We start from the raw sequence: 26,179 nt of genomic DNA on the forward strand, positions 1-26,179 counted from the left end.
TCAACCTATTCAAGTGTTTGGTGCATGAGGTGAAGTATAGCAAACCACCACACAGCCCAAGCCAACCTGAAACCTTCAAGATTCCACATGACCATCACCAATTTTGATGAAATTTTTTATGAATGATCGCACATGTTCCCAATGAACAGTGGTCAATTTTCATTTCATTAATTCAATACTTTTGAAGGAAACAAAACTAGGCCACCTTGCACAAATTTTTGCACTCTCTTAAGTGAAATAATAACAGAAACATTTTCTGAGTGGTTATCATGTACATAATTTGAAGCAAAGTCAGCTGAAATATATACATTCAAAGAAAATGTTAAATTTAGCGTTTTATATCTCAGGAAGTAAATGGGCGATACACCGGAAACCTTGCACATAATAACTTACCAATACAAGGCCTTAGAATACGAAATTTCATTCTCATACTTCTTTTTAATAGTTTACAGATTGGGGGCAACACTAAAGATTTTTCTAAAAATGCCAGAAATGGCTATTTTTTGCCCACTTTTACACAAAAGGCCTTCTGCAAACTTTTTTAAACCATTTTAATTAGAAAGGCTATGTTCTAAACTGACTAAAAACTATATTTGGTTTTGCAATGCAAGCATGTAAAGCCCTAACAAACAATGACAAGTTGAAGATGTATTGAAAATGGGCCAGTGTTCTGCTGCTATTCAAATTAAACATGGCATATTTTATTATGTTCTATAACTGTTTTGCACTCTCCGGGGGAAGGCAGTATCTTAAGACATGAGAGCTAAGAAGTACGATAAAGTCCGAATAACTCAAAAAATTTTAAAAAAGGGGTGTCTTTTGTGATGACTCAGGCTATTTTTCTGCTAAACCAAACTCAAACTGGTTATGCACTTCACAATTTAACCATGCACTACCACAGCACAGGAGATTATTTTAGAAAAATTGCTGTGTAACAGCTGCAGCACACACTGTATAAATAGAACTTTAGGTTTTATATGTCTCTTTATGGTGTAGTGGTACTGATGTGCTAGTTTAATTCTGGTTTCAGGTGTAACATACTTTGTGCTAGCATAGTTTGCAATTAATGTGGAACATTTAGTGTTTATAAATGTGCTGGTATGGTCCATGGTGGCTTAACCACTGTCAGTTGCTTTTAAAGTGAGAAAACCAGTATGTCTATCACCATAGGGGCCATGCCTGATAGCTGTGCAACAGCAACCAAAAGTCAGTTTCCTTACAACAGTTCCCAAACCTGATATGGGTTGGTTTATACAAGATCCCAAGACTGATGATGCAGTGTCGAAGTTAGAGTAGGTCTCTTTCAGCATCTTGTGCTTATCTTTACCTCGGGCTGCTTGAATTTTTCACAAGTTTCATTAATTTGTGTAGGATTGCAAGAGGAAAACTATACTGCCAGCTTAATGAAAGCAATGATGGGATTGCTTGGGATGAAATTTCAATAATACAGAACCCAAAAAATTACACTTTTCAAACGAGATTACCCAAATTATTAGGGCAACAAAAGAGAGAAAACTATTCTTTTTATTGAATTCTTTATGACAGTTCATTTTTTTATAAGAAGAATTATGTAGAACTGAATGCTGTTGAGATGGCTTAAAAAATCTACTTACTTGAAGTTTTTTCTAACTTAAGGTCATTTCCTAGTCAGCAGGACTTTTGACATTACTCTTAACAGAGAGTACCAAACAAATGTAGATCACAAAAAAGATGTTGGATATGAGTCCCAATGAAATAGGGCCCATTTTTAATACACCTCCACTTTGTCATTCTTCTTTAGGGACTTATACACTTACATTGCAAAAATAAATAGTTTTTTAGGTTGTTAAGAACAAAGTCTTTTTAATGAAAACAGTTTAAAAGAGTTTGCAGAAGTCTTGTTCTTGTGAAACAGGGCCAAAACTAGCCATTTTGGCACTTTTAGTAAGATCATCAAATATGTCCTCAATTTGTACACTATTGGAAAGCAGCAGCAGAATGAAGTTTTATGTTCTAATATACTGTCTTGGTAAGTTACTGCATGACAGTTTCAAGTGTATCCCACAACTTCACTTCTTTCTTTCTTCATGTAAAGCAAGCACAAATGTTTCTAGACAACAACATAAATGGATGTTCAGCTATATAATCTTTCATTTCAATGAAACGGCGTCTATTTCAGAATATCAATGAACTGCAGAGCTCCATTCAATTTCAGGCATAGTATCCTTAAGTTTCATTTTCAGTTTGTGTTATTACTACAGAAAGCTATCTATCTTAAACTCCACCTGATATTTAAGTATGATTTTGATTTGTAGCAGGTTATATGTAGTGATTATTTGCATAAGAGTAAGTTACTGAACTATTCATAATGGGCGACACGCACATGTACGTCATTCACCTTTTCTCACACAAAATGTGTCATCCCATGACCTCCCTCCCCTAGCTAAAAATCATTAAATGAAAGCCCTGTTCTGTTTGCAGAAATGTTCAGCAAAGCTACAATCAAACATTTTAGGAAATTCAGTGATTTAGTTTGCGAACGTCACAGGGCAAACAAAGTTTAATGGTAAAAGATGGGGTGCACATTAATCAATAACAAAACAAAAGGTTAAATACAAATTTCTTTATTTGATACAAATTCAAGACAGTGTAATAGATTATTGTACATAATAAGACATATTTTTTTATGATTAACTATGAAAGTTAACTCACCTATCTTTTTGCACATGATTAATTCGTAAGCAGTCTGAGAAAGGCACGATGTGTGCCCAAGATCCATGTGCGTCACAGTACATTATGTTTGCTACATATCTGTGGAAAACACAAACTCTCATCAATAAAGTTTACTGTATTTAATCTCACCTGCAAAAGAGCTGATTGACTCTTATGCATTTTATTTTTGTACGTCAATGACATGGAAAGGGTAAATTACTGCTCATCAAATACAGGAGGCATAGAGTCGCAGGCACTAAGGACCAGATGCAGTTGGGTAAGAGTCCTACTTCTGAGGAAGGACTCTGCCCAAAAGCTTAAAAATTTTTCAATATTCTTTTTTGTTGAGCCTGTTTGCATGTAACTAAATGGCTCCTCCATGTGGTAACAATTTACCCTTTCTGTATTATTGTTATTTCATCCCTTCCATTGTTTTATTTTTATATATCTTACATGGTACACACTATGATCAAATTCTTATCTGCAAGTTGAGGGATCAGGGAAAGGGATGGGTAGGGGCAGCACTTTTACCATGACAATACTGTGAAGCCTGTGATAAAGTACCATGATACATGTGTACATAGTAACTTAATGTATTTGCAACCGTCTGGTTGGACTGAGATTTTGGATATTGCATTTCTTATGTTGTACAGTGTGTATACATATTAGGTTATTAGGTAAGGAGAATGGTAAAATGAACACATCTTGACAAAACTGCACAGGATCTAATCACTGGCAACTTAAAGGTCAGCTTCCGTCATTGGAAAATGAGTTAGGAGTTTAATGGCATCCATAGGAGCATTTCACTGCTGTCAAGATTCCAGAAGTGAATAAATATTGAAGGGCTCCACATGATACAATCCAGTGCCAGGGTCATCATTTTGCCTAAAGTGCCTCAAGGTGGGCAACAAACGAAGCAGCTACTCTGACATGATAACCCACTGTAACCTCTGGATCACATCTCTTGTGAGACCATGTATCATCAATTTCAAGAGGATCTTTGTGCACGTGGCTAGTTCTGGGTAACATATTTCTGATACGTGTGTGTGTTGCTGGCAATGCGAGCTTGCTGTGAACAGCTAGTGATTTGTTAGGTTGCTTCATTTCACACAAAGACATTGTATAACATGGCAAATATGTTCCCCTGCCCATCAAATGAAATTAAAATAATAGTGGAGTACTGTCCTGCACACAAACATATTGCTGTTTAGCATGGGGAGTGAATGTTACAGTCTGTTCATTAAAGGCGACCTTCAAAACAGTCTATGTACATGGCACACCCCTGGGACAAGTTACAACCCCAGAAGTATGGGGAAATGGTCGATATGTGGTGCCAGTGTGCTTATCTGTTGCTATGCCGTATAAGCTCTTCATGTGATGCTGCAGGATTGTCCTAGAGGTACTATGACAATACAGGCTGTGATGATGAAATGCTGTAATGGTATTTGTGCATACTGTTGGGTGTATTAGGCCCAAGTTCCCTCTAATGCAAATGATGCCTGCCCCACAAGGGGCTGGTACAGAGAGCAAGTATCTACAATATGAAGGTATTACATATCTGACAGTAGCTAGATTGCTTCCTGGATTTAAATCTGACTCAGCATAAATGGGATACTTTAAAACTGCCACTGTTAAACTTCCAGAGGTTAATATTAAGCAGTGGGAGAGGCTGCAACATGCCAAAATGGATAGCCAAATCAACAGTATGGATAGACTTCGTGCATACTGTATCACTGTCATATCATCATATTCTTGTGTGGGACAGTCAGTCAGACTTTTCAGTACACCTTCTTATCACATTACTGTGTCACTATTTTCCATTATAATTTGTAGCTGTACCACTGTGTCACATGCCACTGTTAGCCCAATTGCATCAAATGATGATATGTAGTCACATGAAGTTGCTAAGGCATTTAAATCATATGACAAGTTCACAGTGGTAATGACGCAAGTGTTTTGAATTTCAGTGATTCAGATTCTGAAGAATCTGCAAACAGTATTTCAATTTAGTTCTGAAGTAGTGATGAAAGTGACAATAATGATGAATGTGCATCAACTAGTAGGGTATTCAAATACAATCTCTGGGTTAATGTCCACATTATCACAAAGCCCCACATTTTTTACCTCTAACTTATACAGGAAGATAGTAAATGGACATATTTACAGTAACATAAAATTTACAACAATCTGACGTAGTGTAAATGCTACGTACAGTGTTTATTACAGAATTTCTAATCTGTATGATTCCAAAGTGGAGTGTTGTAAAAGACTCTTCCTGTGATCTTTACAGCACTCGATAAAGATATTTATTTGTGCCACACCTGGAACTAAACCTGCCATACATTACCTATGAATGGTGACACACAATGTATATACAAGCCCCTGTACAGCACAATACAGAAACCAAAGGACAGATAGGCAAAATAACAAAACTGCAATATCATAAGTCACATCATGCAGTAACGTGTATGATCAGCACAAGTGATTCAATTCGACTTGCCATGGACTAAATTTTTATGCAAAACTATTTCTAGTGTATCCTACATGCGACATAAACCATAACATCACAAATTACAGTCCAGAGTACAAAATAATGCACAATAATCAAATACAAATTGTCTCACAAAATGACATTCATCACACAGTGACACTTGATGATAATTTGGCAAGAATGAGATCCAGAATGACCAATTATTTTGAAAGGGTCGTGATGGTTCCTTCAACAAGGAAAGGGCCAACCTTTCTATATCCCTGTCCAGCTTGAACAGAGTTACACCTATAATTACCTCCATATTGGTAATACTTCAGAACTCTAATCTACTTACATATCCATTGCAGTAGTATTTGACAAATGTTCCGCCAGAATATTTTATACTCTAGAACCTGTCAACTCTCAAGGCGCTGTTGAAAATACCAGAGGCTGAAAAGTAAGATAGAAAACATTTATTTTCCAGTTATCAGAACATCCTAAAAATTCAGTTTCCAGTTACGAGGCGTGTTTTGAAATTAAAGAAAGACGTGCTAAGATATCTCAATAACTTTACTTTTACATGAAATCCTGTACCTTAATCTACTTTTCTGCATAATTTTTGGGTTCAAGTTAATGATATGAATATAAGCAGAGGGAAACATTCCATGTGGGAAAAATATATCTAAAAACAAAGATGACGTAACTTACCAAACGAAAGCGTTGGTATGTTGATAGAGACACAAAGATGACGTAACTTACCGAATGAAAGCGTTTGTATGTTGATAGACACACAAAAAAACACACACACACACACACACACACAAAATTCAAGCTTTCGCAATCCATGGGTTGCTTCATCAGGAAAGAGGGAAGGAGAGGGAAAGACGAAAAAGACTTACCTTAGGGGGAAAAAGGGACAGGTATACACTCACACACACAAACTGTGTGTGAGTGATAACTAAGAAATCTTATAATAACCCGTACTTCATAGTCGGCGGGACTCACGATTATCGGAGGCATCTTAAACACTCAGTACACAATGTAAACAAGGAAGAATCAGACCGTAATGGCATCAGTGCGTAGACAACAGAAGTAGGTACCCAGTGCGCATGCGCAGAACGCCGACTGCAGCGCTGCAGCCACAATGTGGCAAAACGGTAGTTACTTGAAAAACACGCCTCGTATACCACATAAAATCAACCAAATCAACCATAGGATGTCAATTACATGTGCCGGGAGACAGGAAACCTCATTTGCAGCCAAAAGGTTCCCAAGAAATGTTACTTATTGCAAAATGTTTATTCATATGACCGGTTTCGGTTCGTCTGGAACCCTCTTCAGATCTGATATTTCGGTTACAGGAGTAACCCGTCCAAATAGAGTAACTTTCACATGCTGCGTCACATCAGCATGTCATATGAGTAAACATTTTGCAATGAAGACGGATTACAAGTAACATTGTAAAATCACTGATTGCGGCTACCCTATCTGACATGATGTCTGTTTTTGCAGAGTTCCCAAGAAAGTCAGTTATCATAAAAAAGTGATTTCACTCCTACAGCTACAGGTCCATTACACTGTGAAGAGACTATACTTACTAGTAACATTGCTGAATAAAAAAATTCCAATTGTCACAATGTATTGATTCTCTTATCAAAATTTGGCACGTCAAATATCCACTTACATTTGTCTGAGTAATAATATACACTCCTGGAAATGGAAAAAAGAACACATTGACACCGGTGTGTCAGACCCACCATACTTGCTCCGGACACTGCGAGAGGGCTGTACAAGCAATGATCACACGCACGGCACAGCGGACACACCAGGAACCGCGGTGTTGGCCGTCGAATGGCGCTAGCTGTGCAGCATTTGTGCACCGCCGCCGTCAGTGTCAGCCAGTTTGCCGTGGCATACGGAGCTCCATCGCAGTCTTTAACACTGGTAGCATGCCGCGACAGCGTGGACGTGAACCGTATGTGCAGTTGACGGACTTTGAGCGAGGGCGTATAGTGGGCATGCGGGAGGCCGGGTGGACGTACCGCCGAATTGCTCAACACGTGGGGCGTGAGGTCTCCACAGTACATCGATGTTGTCGCCAGTGGTCGGCGGAAGGTGCACGTGCCCATCAACCAGGGACCGGACCGCAGCGACGCACGGATGCACGCCAAGACCATAGGATCCTACGCAGTGCCGTAGGGGACCGCACCGCCACTTCCCAGCAAATTAGGGACACTGTTGCTCCTGGGATATCGGCGAGGACCATTCACAACCGTCTCCATGAAGCTGGGCTACGGTCCCACACACCGTTAGGCCGTCTTCCGCTCACGCCCCAACATCGTGCAGCCCGCCTCCAGTGGTTTCGCGACAGGCGTGAATGGAGGGACGAATGGAGACGTGTCGTCTTCAGCGATGAGAGTCGCTTCTGCCTTGGTGCCAATGATGGTCGTATGCGTGTTTGGCGCCGTGCAGGTGAGCGCCACAATCAGGACTGCATACGACCGAGTCACACAGGGCCAACACCCGGCATCATGGTGTGGGGAGCGATCTCCTACACTGGCCGTACACCACTGGTGATCGTCGAGGGGACACTGAATAGTGCACGGTACATCCAAACCGTCATCGAACCCACCGTTCTATCATTCCTAGACCGGCAAGGGAACTTGCTGTTCCAACAGGACAATGCACGTCCGCATGTATCCCGTGCCACCCAACATGCTCTAGAAAGTGTAAGTCAACTACCCTGGCCAGCAAGATCTCCGGATCTGTCCCCAATTGAGCATGTTTGGGACTGGACGAAGCGTCGTCTCACACGGTCTGCACGTCCAGCACGAACGCTGGTCCAACTGAGGCGCCAGGTGGAAATGGCATGGCAAGCCATTCCACGGGACTACATCCAGCATCTCTACGATCGTCTCCATGGGAGAATAGCAGCCTGCATTGCTGCGAAAGGTGGATATACACTGTACTAGTGCCGACATTGTGCATGCTCTGTTGCCTGTGTCTATGTGCCTGTGGTTCTGTCAGTGTGATCATGTGATGTATCTGACCCCTGGAATGTGTCAATAAAGTTTCCCCTTCCTGGGACAATGAATTCACGGTGTTCTTATTTCAATTTCCAGGAGTGTATCATCTAGTCTGACAATCAGCAGGGAACCTCCATAGTATACAGACACTGTAAAGAAACTTCTAAAGAAACAGAGATTGCTGCATAATAAGTGTAAAACAAAGTATGGGGCTGTAGACACAATGATGCTCAATGAAATGCATTTGCCCGCCAAGACAGCAATATGTGATGTTTTTAATGACTATCGCAGCCGAATATTGTCAAGTGATCTTTCACAGAACCGAAAGAAATTCTGGTCATATCTAAACACTGTCAGTAGCACCCAGTCCCAAGCATGAGAAAGGAACTGAAATTAAGGGTAGCAAAGCTAAAGCTGGAATGCTTAAATATGTTTTCAATGTTCCTTTATAAAGCAAAACCCAGAGAACTGACCCAATTTAATCCTTGTACCACTGAATAGATGAATGAAACAAATATTAGTGTTAGTGGTGCTGAGAAACAGCTGAAATCATTAAAATTGAATAAAACTCCATGCGCCAAAGGAATCCCTGCCAGATTCTATACTGAATTTGCAGCCGAGTTAGCCCTTCTTCTATCAATCATCTACCACAGATCACTCAAATGAAAGACCACGCTCAGTTCTTGAAAAAACGTACAGGTCAAACTAGTCTGCAAGAAGGGTCGTAGAAGTGATCCACAAAACTACCGTCCAATATCCTTGAGAGCGATTTTTTGTAGAATCTTAGAACATATTCTGAGCTCAAACATAATGAGGTATCTTGAACAGACTGACCTCCTCAATGACAAACAGCATGGATTTCAGAAACATCGATCATGTGAAACCCAACTTGCACTTATCTCACAGGACATACTGAAAGTTTCAGTCAAAGGCAACCACGTGGACGCAGTATTTCTTGGTTTCCGAAAAGCATTGATGCAGTATTGAACCTATGCTTACTGTCAAAAGTATGGGGTATCAAGAGAAATTTGTGACTGGATTGACAACTTTTTGGTAGGAAGAACGCAGCATGTTATCTTTGATGGAGAGCCATTGTCAAATGTAGAAGTACCTTTGGGTGTGCCCCAGGGAAGTGTGTTGGGACCTTTGCTGTTCATGTTGTATATTAATGACCTTACAGAGTATATTAACTGTAAAATCAGGCGTTCATGACTCAAAACACGAAAAAAAGCGTGGTCTCCTATGACTATAATATCAATCAGCCAACTCATACAAATACCTGGGAGACAGCGTGAGCGAGTGGGAGGGGGAGGGGGGGGGAGAGAGCGAGTGGGAGGGGGAAGAAAGAGAGAGAGAGAGAGAGAGAGAGAGAGAGAGAGAGAGAGAGAGAGAGAGAGAGAGAGAGAGAGCGATTGGGAGGGGGGGGAGAGCGAGTGGAAGGGGGGGAGAGAGCGAGAGCGAGTGGGATGGGGGGGAGAGGGCGAGAGCGAGTGCGAGGGGGGCGAGAGCGAGAGCGAGTGCGAGTGGGACGGGGGAGAGAGCGAGAGCGAGTGCGAGTGGGAGGGGGGAGGGGGGAGAGAGCGAGAGCGAGAGCGAGTGGGAGGGGGGAGAGAGCGAGAGCGAGAGCGAGTGGGAGGGGGGAGAGAGCGTGAGCGAGAGCGAGTGGGAGGGGGGGGAGAGCGAGAGCGAGTGGGAGGGGGGGGAGAGCGAGATCGAGTGGGAGGGGGGGGGGGGAGAGCGAGATCGCGTGGGAGGGGGGGGGAGAGCGAGATCGCGTGGGAGGGGGGGGGAGAGCGAGATCGCGTGGGAGGGGGGGGGAGAGCGAGATCGCGTGGGAGGGGGGGGGGAGAGCGAGATCGCGTGGGAGGGGGGGGGGAGCGAGATCGCGTGGGAGGGGGGGGGAGAGCGAGATCGCGTGGGAGGGGGGGGGGGGAGAGCGAGATCGCGTGGGAGGGGGGGGGGAGAGCGAGATCGCGTGGGAGAGCGAGATCGCGTGGGAGAGCGAGATCGCGTGGGAGAGCGAGATCGCGTGGGAGAGCGAGATCGCGTGGGAGAGCGAGATCGCGTGGGAGAGCGAGAGATCGCGTGGGAGGGGGGGAGAGATCGCGTGGGAGGGGGGGAGAGACCGCGTGGGAGGGGGGGAGAGACCGCGTGGGAGGGGGGGAGAGACCGCGTGGGAGGGGGGGAGAGACCGCGTGGGAGGGTGGGAGAGAGCGCGTGGGAGGGTGGGAGAGAGCGCGTGGGAGGGAGAGAGAGAGCGCGTGGGAGGGAGAGAGAGAGAGAGCGCGTGGGAGGGAGAGAGAGAGCGCGTGGGAGGGAGAGAGAGAGCGCGTGGGAGGGAGAGAGAGAGCGCGTGGGAGGGAGAGAGAGAGCGCGTGGGAGGGAGAGAGAGAGCGCGTGGGAGGGAGAGAGAGAGCGCGTGGGAGGGTGAGAAACAGCGCGTGGGAGGGTGAGAGAGAGCGCGTGGGAGGGTGAGAGAGAGCGCGTGGGAGGGTGAGAGAGGGCGCGTGGGAGGGTGAGAGAGGGCGCGTGGGAGGGTGAGAGAGGGCGCGTGGGAGGGTGAGAGAGGGCGCGTGGGAGGGTGAGAGAGGGCGCGTGGGAGGGTGAGAGAGGGCGCGTGGGAGGGTGAGAGAGGGCGCGTGGGAGGGTGAGAGAGGGCGCGTGGGAGGGTGAGAGAGGGCGCGTGGGAGGGTGAGAGAGGGCGCGTGGGAGGGTGAGAGAGGGCGCGTGGGAGGGTGAGAGAGGGCGCGTGGGAGGGTGAGAGAGGGCGCGTGGGAGGGTGAGAGAGGGCGCGTGGGAGGGTGAGAGAGGGCGCGTGGGAGGGTGAGAGAGGGCGCGTGGGAGGGTGAGAGAGGGCGCGTGGGAGGGTGAGAGAGGGCGCGTGGGAGGGTGAGAGAGGGCGCGTGGGAGGGTGAGAGAGGGCGCGTGGGAGGGTGAGAGAGGGCGCGTGGGAGGGTGAGAGAGGGCGCGTGGGAGGGTGAGAGAGGGCGCGTGGGAGGGTGAGAGAGGGCGCGTGGGAGGGTGAGAGAGGGCGCGTGGGAGGGTGAGAGAGGGCGCGTGGGAGGGTGAGAGAGGGCGCGTGGGAGGGTGAGAGAGGGCGCGTGGGAGGGTGAGAGAGGGCGCGTGGGAGGGTGAGAGAGGGCGCGTGGGAGGGTGAGAGAGGGCGCGTGGGAGGGTGAGAGAGGGCGCGTGGGAGGGTGAGAGAGGGCGCGTGGGAGGGTGAGAGAGGGCGCGTGGGAGGGTGAGAGAGGGCGCGTGGGAGGGTGAGAGAGGGCGCGTGGGAGGGTGAGAGAGGGCGCGTGGGAGGGTGAGAGAGGGCGCGTGGGAGGGTGAGAGAGGGCGCGTGGGAGGGTGAGAGAGGGCGCGTGGGAGGGTGAGAGAGGGCGCGTGGGAGGGTGAGAGAGGGCGCGTGGGAGGGTGAGAGAGGGCGCGTGGGAGGGTGACAGAGGGCGCGTGGGAGGGTGACAGAGGGCGCGTGGGAGGGTGACAGAGGGCGCGTGGGAGGGTGACAGAGGGCGCGTGGGAGGGTGACAGAGGGCGCGTGGGAGGGTGACAGAGCGCGTGGGAGGGTGACAGAGCGCGTGGGAGGGTGACAGAGCGCGTGGGAGGGTGACAGAGCGCGTGGGAGGGTGACAGAGCGCGTGGGAGGGTGACAGAGCGCGTGGGAGGGTGACAGAGCGCGTGGGAGGGTGACAGAGCGCGTGGGAGGGTGACAGAGCGCGTGGGAGGGTGACAGAGCGCGTGGGAGGGTGACAGAGCGCGTGGGAGGGTGACAGAGCGCGTGGGAGGGTGACAGAGCGCGTGGGAGGGTGACAGAGCGCGTGGGAGGGTGACAGAGCGCGTGGGAGGGTGACAGAGCGCGTGGGAGGGTGACAGAGCGCGTGGGAGGGTGACAGAGCGCGTGGGAGGGTGACAGAGCGCGTGGGAGGGTGACAGAGCGCGTGGGAGGGTGACAGAGCGCGTGGGAGGGTGACAGAGCGCGTGGGAGGGTGACAGAGCGCGTGGGAGGGTGACAGAGCGCGTGGGAGGGTGACAGAGCGCGTGGGAGGGTGACAGAGCGTGTGGGAGGGTGACAGAGCGCGTGGGAGGGTGACAGAGCGCGTGGGAGGGTGACAGAGCGCGTGGGAGGGTGACGGAGCGCGTGGGAGGGTGACGGAGCGCGTGGTAGGGTGACGGAGCGCGTGGGAGGGTGACGGAGCGCGTGGGAGGGTGACAGAGCGCGTGGGAGGGTGACAGAGCGCGTGGGAGGGTGACAGAGCGCGTGGGAGGGTGACAGAGCGCGTGGGAGGGTGACAGAGCGCGTGGGAGGGTGACAGAGCGCGTGGGAGGGTGACAGAGCGCGTGGGAGGGTGACAGAGCGCGTGGGAGGGTGACAGAGCGCGTGGGAGGGTGACAGAGCGCGTGGGAGGGTGACAGAGCGCGTGGGAGGGTGAGAGAGCACGTGGGAGTGCAGGAGGGAGAGTGAGTGGGAGGAGAGGTAGTGGGAGAGGGCGTGGGAGGGTGGGAGGGGGTGAGGGAGGCGGAGGGAGAGGGTGGGAGGGGGAGAGGGAGGGAGAGGGTGGGAGGGGGAGGGAGTGGGTGGGAGGGGGAGAGGGAGGGAGAGGGTGGGAGGGGGAGAGGGAGGGAGAGGGTGGGAGGGGGAGAGGGAGGGAGAGGGTGGGAGGGGAGAGTGGTTGGGAGTGGGGGGGAGAGTGTGGGAGGGGGATAGAGTAGGTGGGAGAGAGGATGTGGAGAGGGAGGGTGGGAGGGGGTGATGGTGGTGGGAGGGGGAAAGGGTGGTGGGAAGGGGAGGGTGAGGGCGTGGGAGAGAGGGGGAGAAAGAGGGAGTGGGAGAGAGAGGGAGAGAGGGGGCGAGGGGAGTGAGAGGTGGCGAGGGGAGTGAGAGGGGGCGAGGGGGAGGGGCTGAGAGAGGGAGAGGGGGCGAGAGAGTGGTAGGGGGGACAGATGGAGGGAGGATGACAGAGAGAGGTAAGGTGCAGAGGGAGGGAGGGGGGAGAGGTAGGGAGGGCAGTGGGAGGGAGGGGGGAGAGGTAGGGAGGGCAGTGGGAGGGAGGGGGGAGAGGTAGGGAGGGCAGTGGGAGGGAGGGGGGAGAGAGGTAGAGGGGGAGAGGTAGGGAGGGCAGTGGGAGGGAGGGGGGAGAGGTAGGGAGGGCAGTGGGAGGGAGGGGGGAGAGAGGTAGAGGGGGAGAGGTAGGGGGAGAGAGGTAGGGGGAGAGAGGGAGGTGGGAGAGAGAGGGAGGTGGGAGAGAGAGGGAGGGGGGAGAGAGAGGGAGGGGGGAGAGAGAGGGAGGGGGAGAGAGAGGGAGGGGGGAGAGAGAGGGAGGGGGGAGAGAGAGGGAGGGGGGAGAGAGAGGGAGGGGGGAGAGAGAGGGAGGGGGGAGAGAGAGGGAGGGGGGAGAGAGAGGGAGGGGGGAGAGAGAGGGAGGGGGGAGAGAGAGGGAGGGGGGAGAGAGAGGGAGGGGGGAGAGAGAGGGTGGGTGGGGCAGAGGGTGGGAGGGGCAGAGAGAGGGAGGGGTCGATAGAGGGATAGGTAGGGGAGAGAGAGGGAGGGGGAGATAGACTTATCTTACTCAACACTGAGTGAATGAGGGGCAAAAATACAAACTTTCTTTTCTTGCTCCTTGTTGGTGGTGTTATTGCTATTCTTACCCCAAGTAACTTCACATATTTGGTGACAGTCATAGCCAACATTCCTGAAGATCTTGCATACGTCGCTCAGCTAATGGGGCAGGGTGTTGGCATTTGATATTGTTCTTGCATGACATACCAACATTCCCATCACAGTGCCCTTCTGTTTGTCAGGTGATAATGCCTGAGGACGTGCAAGTATAGATTTGTATGCATAGGTTTTCTGTGGATGCTGTGGCCAAGACATACTTTCTGTTTGTGGAAGATGAGGATATTAAAAAAGGGTAAAGCATTCTCTTCTTCTATTTTCACAGTGAACTGGACATTATCAACAATGCTGTTGAAATGTTTGAGGAAATTGTCAAGTTTTTCATGTCCATGGCACTAAATTATGAACATGTCATCACCATGATGAAAGAAATAGTTAGGCTTCAATGGGGTCTTGTCTACGGCAATTTCCTCAAACTTCCCCCCACAGTGGTAGGTGACTGCTGAAGCCAATGGGGCTTTCCATCAGAATGCCATCAAACTTATTAGAATATTGGCCATAGCACAAAAAATAATTACATGGAGGATGTCTTAATAATTCAACCATGTCACTTTCAAAGAAGTGGGATACTAGGGTCAAAGAGTCTAATACGAAAATTCATAATCAGTGTCACCACATCAAAACTGACCATTAATGTCACCCTAACTAAGTAAGACTTAAAGGGATACAGAATCGTATTTTGGGTGAAAAAATTGATTTTCGTTTTATTGACTTATTATATTCATGTGACATGAATTGAAATATCCCGCTTTCCAGAGACTCTTTATTCACTATTTGCCTGAAATTGCTTGTCTCTGTTTTAATGAAGATATACTTTGATTTTTCGACTTTGGATTGCTTGTAAACAATGTGCTATATGAAAGTTGCGTCCTCCTTTTTTCGTATTTAGTATTTCATTTTCCACAGTGAAAACGCCTAGAGCTAGGGCAAAAGTGTTTAAAAAGCATGTGAACAGGCAAAAGGAAAGAAACAATTAGTCATTAGCAAATGTGAGCCCACTTACTTCCAATTTGCAGAACGAACTCACTCCAAATGAAAACAGTGCTTGTCATAAAAAAATTAGAGATCTGGAAGAGAAATATAACTTATTTGATAAAGGACAGGAAGTTTTTGAACTCACCCACATAGGTATATTGGACAAAACTCTTGAAAACAATGTGTGCTGAAAACAGATGAAAGAAACGTTTCTCTGAAAGTAGAATCCCATGTTGGCCTGGCTGCCCAGTTTAATTTAATATGCAGTGTTTGTAAATACAGCTCTAAGTTTCCAAGCTCTGTTTCAGTAAACTGTAAATAATGGATACAAGCAAACTGAACTTAATACTGTGGATATTAGGTTAGTCTATGGGTTGCAAGCAATTGGTAAGGGCAACGTAGTAGGTGACATGCTATGAGGTGTTCTACATCTTCCCAGTGTACCTTCAAACTTTGGTGCTTACAACTACATATTAGGATCTGCAGTCAAAGATGTAGCACAGAAGTCAATGCAGGAAGCTGTAGAAGAAACAATGAAAGAAAATGATGATAACCATGACACCAGTAGCTTTTGATGGCATATGGCAAATAAGGGATCACATCTCCAACACTGATGATACAGCAACTACTGTTGAAACTGGTAAGGTTATTGATATTGCTATAATATCCGAATACTTAGATAGGCTGAAACAAGAACATTGGTGATAATTGTGTTGCTAATTATTATGATAATAGTGGTGGCATGGAGGTTCATGGGGTGAAAAAAAAAATCATTGCCTTTTTGAATGGCATAATGGTCACTATGTCCAGTATTTGGAAAGCAAACCATATGGGAACAGTGTAAGTATAAGTAAACTTGCATGTTTAGAACATATGCAGAAGAGAATGGGTGCTGGGCTGAGAAGGAATGAAATCAATTACAAAAGGAAAAGACCTAGATGATGGGAAAACCCTGGATGAAGGTTTACTGATTCATGATAGACCACATTCAGAACTGTTATTGCCTAGCAACCAGGCAAAATATAGGCAATCTTGGAGAAACGAGGAAAGCTATATTGGCTTTGTATTTCCAGGCACAGATGAACATCCGCAACACGGTACGTTCCCCAAAGGTGAAAAGAGTTGGTGTAAATACTAAATACAATAGGGGATAATAACTGGGGAGAAACACATTCATCACCACAGGCTACCAGCAGCTCATCTTCAGAGGTCTGGCTGACGGAAGTCTTTTGATGAAACATCTTCATGGAAGAATGCAGAACCCCAATGGGCGTTTGAATAGTGTGATATGGCATAACCTCCCAAAAACAGTGCTTGTTGGAATTAATACACTGGATTCTGGAGTGTATGATGATGTGGCAACTGTCAATTTTAGAAATATTACTAAATGCCAGGTCCTTGAAAAGTTGGATTTGCACGCTGGTTCCCACACAATATGTGTGATGTTCACTTTAGACTGGCACAGCCAAAGGCATGCAGACGATATAGTCAAGAAATTAGTAAAAAAAGCACGGCAGGTGCAAAGGGCTGCTAAAAGATGATGATGTTTACGACAACTGTGATGGAGGAATTAACTATGGATCAGGAATGTTTTAATCTTTCTCTGTTTCCTGCAAGTTTATTTTTTACTGCTTCTGGGAAGATTATCTCAGCTACTATTTAACCTAGAAGTCTGAAATTTCTATGACATAGCCACATGGTTTTTTTTGCACGTACTCGAACAATGATTTTTGAATTACTTGATTTACAAAAGACTTAGAGGTGGTAATGTAGTGAAAAGTGATGGAAAAAATTGACTCTAAGGTAAATATAAAATATCTCTAAGTATTTACTTTGACAAAAAAATTGTGGTTTCAGTATTGTTACATACAGTAAAAATTCTCTCTCTCTAGGCGCAAAGACTGCTCCATTAAATTTCGGGAATGCAGCCGCATAAATTCTGCTTCTTCTTCTAATATTTCGGCTGCGCATTCGATCCACAGACGTAACTCATGCATATGTTACGTCTTTGCCGCCGATCAACATCACTGGCGCCTTGTTCATCTGTGGCCGCATGCGCAGTGGCGCGGTCCGTGAGTTTAAAAGGATGGAGCAAGCGCTGGAGCGTCAGTCATACGGCTCTCTCTGAAGATGGCTGAAAGATATACAGCCGAAATATTAGAAGAAGAAGCAGAATTTATGCGGCTGCATTCCCGAAATTTAATGGAGCAGTCTTTGCGCCTCGAAAACCTGAAGATTCACATCAAGTACCTCTTCGGGGAGGAGATGGTTTTATGTGTTCGACGACTGGACAAGCTACGACATTTGAGAGCGAGATTATTGAGCTCTAAGTTTTTTACTGAGGTGCCGTGACCATGGCATAATTCCGAAGTTTGCCAGGTTAGTACATTTTATAAAATCGACTTCCATGAATAAGATTTTATTTAAAGCTGGTTCTGCTATCGTTAAGGAAAGGATCCGATTTACACGAAGGAAGCTGGATCTTGTTTCTCAAGAACTTTATCGTCTCCACCTGAAGATGTCTGTGGAGTTACCCAGCAACTCTTGGAACTGGATAGAGGGTACAACATGGGCCAAATCAGACTGGGTTCGTGAGGTAGCGACATCAAGACAGACTGCAAAGTTCAGCCGACTTGAGCCATCTCCACAGCAAGAAAGTATCATTCGACGCTCCGTCATTAATATGACGGATAGAGATTTGGACGATGCTACGATGATGGTCTTAAGCAAGGGACTGAATTTTGCACCCACGCCAAAGGTTTTGCCTATACCTGAATTCATCAGTGCCGTTGAAGAAGCTGTTCGACCACTCTCTACGGATTCTGCAGATGAAATAAGACGCGAAACTTGTCGAGCTGTTATGAAGGCTCGCCCACAAAGAAGCAATATATCTGTGGCAGAGAGGACGGCACTACGTATGCTCCGCCAAGATACTGAAACGGTGGTTCTCCCTGCTGATAAAGGTAATGCCACTGTTTTAATGTCACGTGATGACTACCATGATAAGATATACAGCTTACTGAATGATAGTATGTACCGGAAGATCAGTAAGGATCCCACCAACAAGGTGGTAAGGAAGACGGCGTCGCTTTTGAATGCCTCCCCATTTCCACCGGAAGTCATACGAAGACTGAAACCAAGTGGTGCAGTGCCTCCAAGCCTTTATGGACTCCCAAAGATCCATAAGAAAGACGTTCCTCTACGTCCTATCGTGAGCAATATTGGTTCTCCCAACTATGATTGTGCCAAGCACCTGGCGTCACTATTGAGGCCGCTTGTGGGAAAATGTGATCATCATATAAGGAACTCTGCAGATTTCATTGGCAAATTAAAATCTTTGAAACTGAACACCTCTGATCTATTAGTCAGCTTTGATGTAGTGTCGTTATTTACTAAGGTACCTCTCTCTGAATCTTTAGATCTCATTGGAAAAAGTTTTGATAAGGAGATTTTAGCTTTGTTTCACCATGTTATGACCTCCACATACTTTTTATTTAATAACGACTTTTTTGAACAGACTGACAGTGTTGCCATGGGTAGTCCTTTGTCACCCTTGGTGGCCAATTTATTTATGGAGGATTTCGAGGAGAAGGCCCTGGAGTCTGCTAGTTTGAAGCCTACAGTTTTTTGGAGGTACGTTGACGACACCTTTGTAGTGTGGCCCCATGGCGAGGACAAATTGCAGGACTTCTTAAACCATCTGAATTCCATCCATGGACAAATTCAGTTTACAATGGAAGTGGAAAACGAGGGATGTCTTCCATTTTTGGATGTCTTGGTTCGGCGTAAAGAAGATGGCACTCTGGGTCATGCAGTATATCGGAAACCGACCCATACGGACTTATATTTACATGCAAATAGCTGTCACCATCCTTCGCAGACGAGTAGTGTTCTAAGAACTTTGGTACACCGAGCACACGTCATATCTGATGAAAGTAGTTTAAAAGACGAACTTTTACATTTGAAGAGAGTTTTTGAGGACAACGGGTATTCTCCACAACAGATACGTAAGGCACTACAAATAAAACCTAAGGTGTCCGTAAGGAATGCAGAAGATGACGAGGAAACATTTAAATCCATGGCTGTCGTGCCGTATGTGGGAAGCCTTTCATCCAAAATAGGACGGATCCTCACAAAACATAAAGTAAAAGTGATTTTTCGTCCACCGGCGAAGACGGCTGCACTCCTGGGTTCCGTTAAAGATGACTTACTACTCCGCAAACCTGGAGTTTACAAGATACCATGTGAATGTGGCCTTTCATATATCGGACAAATGAATCGTACAGTCCAAGAGAGGTGTACGGAACATCGCAGGTACACTCCGCTCTTACAACCCAGTAAATCGGCTGTGGCAGAGCATTGTATTGATTCTGGTCACCCTATGGTATATGAAAATGTCGAAATTCTGACTTCTGTTTCATCTTTCTGGGACTCCGTAGTAAAAGAGGCCATTGAAATCCGCTTGGCGAAGAATTTAATTAAGAGAGACAGCGGTTTCACATTAGATAAATCATGGAATCCGGCACTTTCAATATTGAACTTACAAAGACGTCGCTACAGTTCAGCTCCCAGTAATACATCGATCTCCCAGCATGGATCGAATACGCAGCCACAGACGTAACTCATGCATATGTTACGTCTTTGCCGCCGATCAACATCACTGGCGCCTTGTTCATCTGTGGCCGCATGCGCAGTGGCGCGGTCCGTGAGTTTAAAAGGATGGAGCGAGCGCTGGAGCGTCAGTCGTACGGCTCTCTCTGAAGATGGCTGAAAGATATACAGCCGAAATATTAGAAGAAGAAGCAGAATTTATGCGGCTGCATTCTTACCAGATATGTGCAGAGACCCCATGTGGTGTGAGGAGATTGGCCAAGTTATCAGTGGATAGTATAAGGCAGAGGGGTGTCCCATCCTTGTTGACCTTAGGTAGAACATTAACTGTAGGTGGTCGATGCATGCAGGAGAAGATTCTTGACAGCACTCTCTTTCTGCAGGAAGTGCTTAAGAAGCTGATTTCACTTTTATTATTCTATATGTTGGGTCACAAGGGAACTTCTGATAAATGTCTTCCCCAGTAATGCAAAGATCTTCATAGTGTAGTCAGTGTATTCCATAATTATGGCTGTATTGTCCTTCTTCGCAGGAACAACCCCAATGCTTTCATTATTGCGTAGTGTGCACAGGTCATTCCACTTAGCCCTGACTGTGTTTGGTGCAGGTGGCTTTGGCTTCATGAGGATATGGCTCATTTCACACTGTGTTATATGGATCTTTTGCAAGGTTCTTGTTCGACACCACTTAGTATTTCGCAGACAGGGATGGCAGGTGCCTGACACGGTACCCATGTCTTATGTCTCTGGCTACATAGTTGACGGCTATGCATTCGGAGTATCTGTGATTCACACTGTGGTGGCGTTGCAAAAGCCAGCTGAACTTCCCTTTCTTTCTTCTCCATAGTTAATTCTGTGATAAAATTTGTTGCGATACCATACCAGTGTTGACCCAATCCCACTCTTAAAGACTGGGGGTGTCCTTGATCATTGCATATGCAAGGCCTTAGGATCAAAACCGTTTGTGTCCATTAGCTTCTTAGTGTGGTATATTCTTTTTTCTAGTAAGGCAAAGTTGGCACAATGAACAGTCCTCTTGGACTGAATAGCTTAGCAAATTTTGGAATCATCTTTGTCATGGCAGCACAGCAGGAAGGCTGGTGAACTCAGTAAATCAGCCTTCTTGATGTGCAGCTTCCCCAGACGTTCGACGCTGTGTCACGTTTTCTCCCCACCGAACAGTGCTCAGTGTGGCATGGGATTCATCACTATAGGAACCTTCATTCTGCACGAATTCCTCCTACCTAACACAAAAAAGGGGTCTTAAAATTATTCCTCGAATTAGGCCTTGTGAGAGCCCAGATTCAACTACTATGTAACTTATAAACTTAATCAACCATCCCGTCCTAATCCTATTTAGATGTTGGCAATGTCTAGTGTAGCCTGACCTATGGATACCCTCAGCTGGCTCCACTGAAATATGTTTCTTGTCAGCAGTCATCTGCACCCATACTAACACGCCTCACAGCACAGTCAAGATGGGGTTGGTGGTAACGCTGGAACAATTGTACAAGACATACATTAGTGGTCCGAGTTTGAGTGGCAATTCTGTCATGTTACCACCTACATCACAAGCCCATTCCCTATCAAGACTATTCCCAGCCCCTCCCACTATCACTAGCTGATACTCCTTAGTTGAGTCCTTAAAGTTCTTAAGTCTTCTGTCACATTAATGAGTCCAGGACCAGTTTTAAAACTGCATAATCTTTCTTTTCATTTCTTGACTTCAAGGCATGCTGACAGGCAAATGATTTGCACACATCGCTGACATAAAAAGACATGCCATTAGTTCTAAAAGTAGTTTAGTTTCCAAAAAAGTGGTTTCTTATTGTTTTTACGCTCTACAGCTAAAACACATATCACATTATACTGACCCTTCTTCTTTTTTATATCTTTCTCTCACCTCTTTTCAACAATTCTGTGAAGAACCACCTTCCTTTCTTATCTTCATCAGGGTACCTAATTTTCATCATCATTCTATAGCACCACATCTCCAACACTTTGATTCTCATCTTTTCTGGTTGTCCTATGATCCACGATTCATTGCCGTACAATGCTGTTCCTGTTCTCCGAATGTACATTCTCAAATTTTTTCTTCAGATTAATGCAATTGTTTGATATTATCAGACCTTCCTTGGTTAGCAACGCCCTCTTTGCCCATGCTAATCTGCTTTTTATGTCCTTGCTTTATCTATCATGTGTTATTTTGTTTACGTGGTAGCATAAATTCCTTAACTTCATCTACTTCATAGTCCAAATTTTGATGTTAAGTTTATGGTTAGTCTCATTTCTAATACTCTTCATTACCTTTGTCTTTCTTTGGCTTCATCTCAGTTCATATTCTGTGCTTTTTAGAATATTCATTCCATTCAACACATCCTGTAAACCTCCATCACTTTCACTGAGGATAGTGATGTCATCAGTGAATATTATCATTGTTAGCCTTTTATCTTGAATTTTGATTCTACTCATGAATCATTCTTTTATCTCCATTACCACTTTTTCAATGCACAAATTCACAGTAGAGGCAAATGATTATGTCCCTGTCTTACAAACTTTTTAATCTGAGCACTTTGACTCTCATCTTTACTGGTTGTCCTATGATCCACGATTCCCTCTTGATTTTGTACATATAACACCTGTCTGCCTCTATAGCTTATCCCCATTTTCCCCCTAAATTTCACACATCTTGCACCTTTTTACATAGTTAAATGTTTTTCGCAGCCAACAAATCCTATGAACATGTCTTCATTTTTCTCAAGTCTTCGCAATGTCAGAAACGCTCCTCTGGTCCCTTACCTTTCCAAAAAGGAAACTGAGTGACACCTAACAGATTCTCGATTTTCTTTTCCATTCTTCTGTATATTATTCTTGTCAGAAACTTGAAAGCATGGGCCATTAACCTCATTGTGCAATAATTTTTGAAGAGTTGGTCAAATAAAAGCGGCCCGGAGAACAGAGTTCCAGGGTACAAAGAAACATAGTACATGGAAGAAAACAGAATACTAACCCGACTAAAGCAGATGTTGAAAGTGACAGCCATTCATCTCTTTGCACTTTTGGGCCCTGGTCAGCAAGGTGACGAAAGCAGATTGAGGCTGGACTGCTAGAATTGCTGCAATCTCATCAAAAAAGTTCTGCTGCAGTTCTTGAAGACTATGAGGATGTTTTGGTACACCTTAAACTTCAGCACTCACCACACAAAGCAATCACTCACTGACATATCAGGTGACCTGGATGGCAAGCTAGGACTGCAACTCTGTCAGATATGAAAACTGTGTAAATGTGTTCCAAGGTTCGGCCAGCTGTAGGGGCAGTTGCTCATCATGCTGTTGGGGTGCGATTATATGTATACATTCACATCCAATCATATCCACATGCCTGGGCTGTTTTTATTTGTCCCACCCTGTACTTATCTGCCCTTGCTATCTTTGAGACTGTGTAAATTATATTTTTCTATAAGTCTGATAGTATGTCTCTGGACTCGGATTCTACACACCAACTTGAATAGTTACTTGGGTGTCAACTCCTCCAATGACTTTAGAAATTTCGAGGGAATATTATATATTCCTTCTGCACATACACAGACACAGGTGTCTGTGTATGTGCGGTTGGATATGGGTGTGTGTGCGAGTGTATACCTGTCCTTTTTTCCCCCCTAAGGTAAGTCTTTCCGCTCCCAGGATTGGAATGACTCCTTACCCTCTCCCTTAAAACCCATAACCTTTCGTCTTTCCCTCTCCTTCCCTCTTTCCTGATGAAGCAACCGTTGGTTGCGAAAGCTTGAATTTTGTGTGTATGTTTGTGTGTCTATCGACCTGCCAGCACTTTCGTTCGGTAAGTCACATCATCTTTGTTTTTAGATATATTTTTCCCACGTGGAATGTTTCCCTCTATTATATCCATATCATTAAATTGGTATATTGTTTTATTTTGTGTGTTCTAATTGTCATACTTAGGTAAAATGAACAGAAACAGTGGTTTCAGTTTTGTTTTTGATAAAACAGGGTGGCAGCATTACATACAACAAAGTTGAATACTCTGAAACACATTAAAATAAACTCGGAAAGTTTCTACTGATGAAATAAGAATAATACCGGTCAACATTTTTAATATGATTGAAATGTTTACTAGACAAACATGAAATTAATTAATCTATGGATTTAAGGAAGTAACAAAGAACTGACTTATAATAGGTGCACAGCTGTCTGGTGTGGTAAGAAAAATTGTCAAAACTAAAGTGAATAGCAGTGTGAAAATTTCACTGGACCTCTTCCTCAATCATTAATTTTAAGTTCACTTTCAGCAAGTGCTCTTAAGAATGAGTGTTGGTTAAGACCAAGTACATGACTGCAACATAATACACAGCTTAAAAATGTGGCTATTTATCTTAATCCTGAATAATTGGACATAATAGCAGAGTTCCTATTCTTGGACTGGAGGAGATTATGTAGTCCAGGTTTGTACTTGGGGGGTGCAAAACAAAGATGTCCTACTGCTGAGATGGAAGAAACTACAAGATGTTTAATGAGATGTTCAACAGCATGTTTGCAATACATCTTTTGATTTCAAGCAGGTCACTTATTTTACTCATTGATTTTAATTATCAATAATTTTATCTGCATCTGCTAAGATTTCCCTACAATTTTCTCACTTTTGTACAATAAAGTGACATGAATAGTCCCGTTACAGATACTAGTCCAAGGAATGCTGAAGACTTTGCATATAGAAAGAACAAAGAATTCTCTTGCTGTGTATAAACCTTTGTGAACATCAAGTGGAGCCCTTACATTATTTCAGTTAAATTATGAGTACAATCCTCACAAGAATTTGGAATTTAGATGTCCAAGTCCTTAGCTTTAGTAAAAGTGTGCTGAATGATGAAATCTGCTGCATTAGTGGAATTTGGAGAAAACCAATGCAGTCATCTAATTGTCTTAAAGTTTTCTGTCACTCTTCCTTAATGGTGCCACTGCTTCTCCATGAACTAATTTTCAGGTACAACTGTTTACTTATTTCAGCTGTAACTTTCCAGCAGATGCTGCATTTCTCTACAGACGTTACTTATGTTGTTAACAATGTTTGATTTCAGCATAGATTCACAAGAAATAAGTTCCTACTCACAAATCCAGTACGGTCTTGCGTTGCCTCAGAACCTGTAAACATAAGCAGTTTATTGTATTAGAGACTCAGTCCATGGAAAATTAACATGTTATTAATGAAGAAAGCATGAAGTCCAACAATACATGAAACTATGTGGAGTACAGATTGAGAGTGAAAAATTGTGTCACAGCATAGAATTACTAGACGTAATATAAAAATCATTACATTTTCAGAAACTTGGATTTGGATTTCCGTTGATTACAAATATGACGTACTTTCTTACATGAAGTGAGTAAACAAAATCTGGAAATTTTTCCAGTTGTACCACAAAAATTTTGTATTCAGTAACAACTCACCGACAGTTGACCTAGAAAATACATGCTGTTAACTTTTCCTTCTTTCTGAAATCACAGCATATGCAATCAATAAAGTCTAAACTTGACATATGCAACTCTGAAACTGTGTAATACAAGAGCACAACATTTATAAATGCAATGTAATCAATACCATACCGAAGGGAAGCTCACTCCATTCATTTAAAACACACTAATGTTCTTAATGCAATAAATGTTTATAACGTCTTATAACTAAGTCAAGCTTCAGATCAACGACGACTAAGTGATGAAGGAAAATTAAGTAATAATCACAAACAGTTTTTTCCAAATTTCAAAAACGAGAAAGAAGCATCAAGAGGGGGTGGAGACTGGGCACGAGTAAGTAGAATAAAGTAACATTCGACATCATTTAGAAGTAAAAAAAAAAAAAAAAAAATGACAGCCATCAAACATTAGGTACACATTTTTCCACTCACTCGTCCGGACTCAAGAAATGCAGAAGAAAGATAGGAATTCAAAGTCCAGCTTATGGAGTGGGTGGGGGGACTGGGAAGCCATTTTGTCCTAGCCACACACATCTCATCAACAGCAGGATTATTTCATAAATTCCTGTTTACTCCAGTAAAAATAATGGAAAACTTAGGAAAAATTTAACACATCAAATGGCACTATTCTTTAAATGTCATGTAACCAGTTACTTCCACAGTACCAAAATGAAAACAGGATGATTGGTGTTAACATCCTGCCAACAATAATGTCATTAGAGAGACAACACAAGTTTGAAAAGGATGCAATATATTTCCTTCCCATGTGTGTCCAAAGCAAGGGAACCATTCCAATACTTGCCTTAATAGATTAAGGGAACCCTTTGAAAAAACGAATACCACAGAGATGAGTGCTTAAACCACTCCCTTTCAACATTTTGAGGACTAGAGTGGGAAACTGAGTTAACAGGTGTGCACACACTTTCATTCACAAGGAATTTTTTTCTTTATGTATAGGTCCACGCATAAGAAGAATTTCTTAATGAAACAATTTTCATGCAAGGCTTTTTTCATTATTTGTTTATTTTACGCAGTTGACCAATTCTGACCTCTTGACCATGTTGAGCGCCACAGCTGTACTATTACTCATTTACTGTGTTGCGACCTGTTTCATCTGTTTTACTACATTAGGCTGCCTGGAGTTCAACAAAACAGGAAATTAGATTAAAGCTGCAGCATCTTCACAAATAAAATAAGTAACTCACAATGGTAACAACCTTATACTAAATCCTCGCCGAGTTGTGCTAA

The 26,179-nt window shown here is 44.8% G+C and overlaps 1 long non-coding RNA gene across 1 annotated transcript in view; it reads right to left on the minus strand.

Annotated features, from left to right (window-relative positions):
- Positions 1 to 2,587: 2,587 nt before the first annotated feature.
- Positions 2,588 to 26,179, minus strand: part of LOC124804876 — a 37,346-nt gene continuing 13,754 nt past the window's right edge. The window contains exons 3-4 of the long non-coding RNA XR_007017379.1: positions 24,574 to 24,605; positions 2,588 to 5,611 (exon numbers count right to left, since the gene is read on the minus strand). This is a non-coding gene — a long non-coding RNA (uncharacterized LOC124804876). The remainder of the gene's footprint in view (positions 5,612 to 24,573; positions 24,606 to 26,179) is intronic.

This window comes from Schistocerca piceifrons, chromosome 7 (assembly GCF_021461385.2).
Source record: "Schistocerca piceifrons isolate TAMUIC-IGC-003096 chromosome 7, iqSchPice1.1, whole genome shotgun sequence".
Classification (NCBI taxonomy): domain Eukaryota; kingdom Metazoa; phylum Arthropoda; class Insecta; order Orthoptera; family Acrididae; genus Schistocerca; species Schistocerca piceifrons.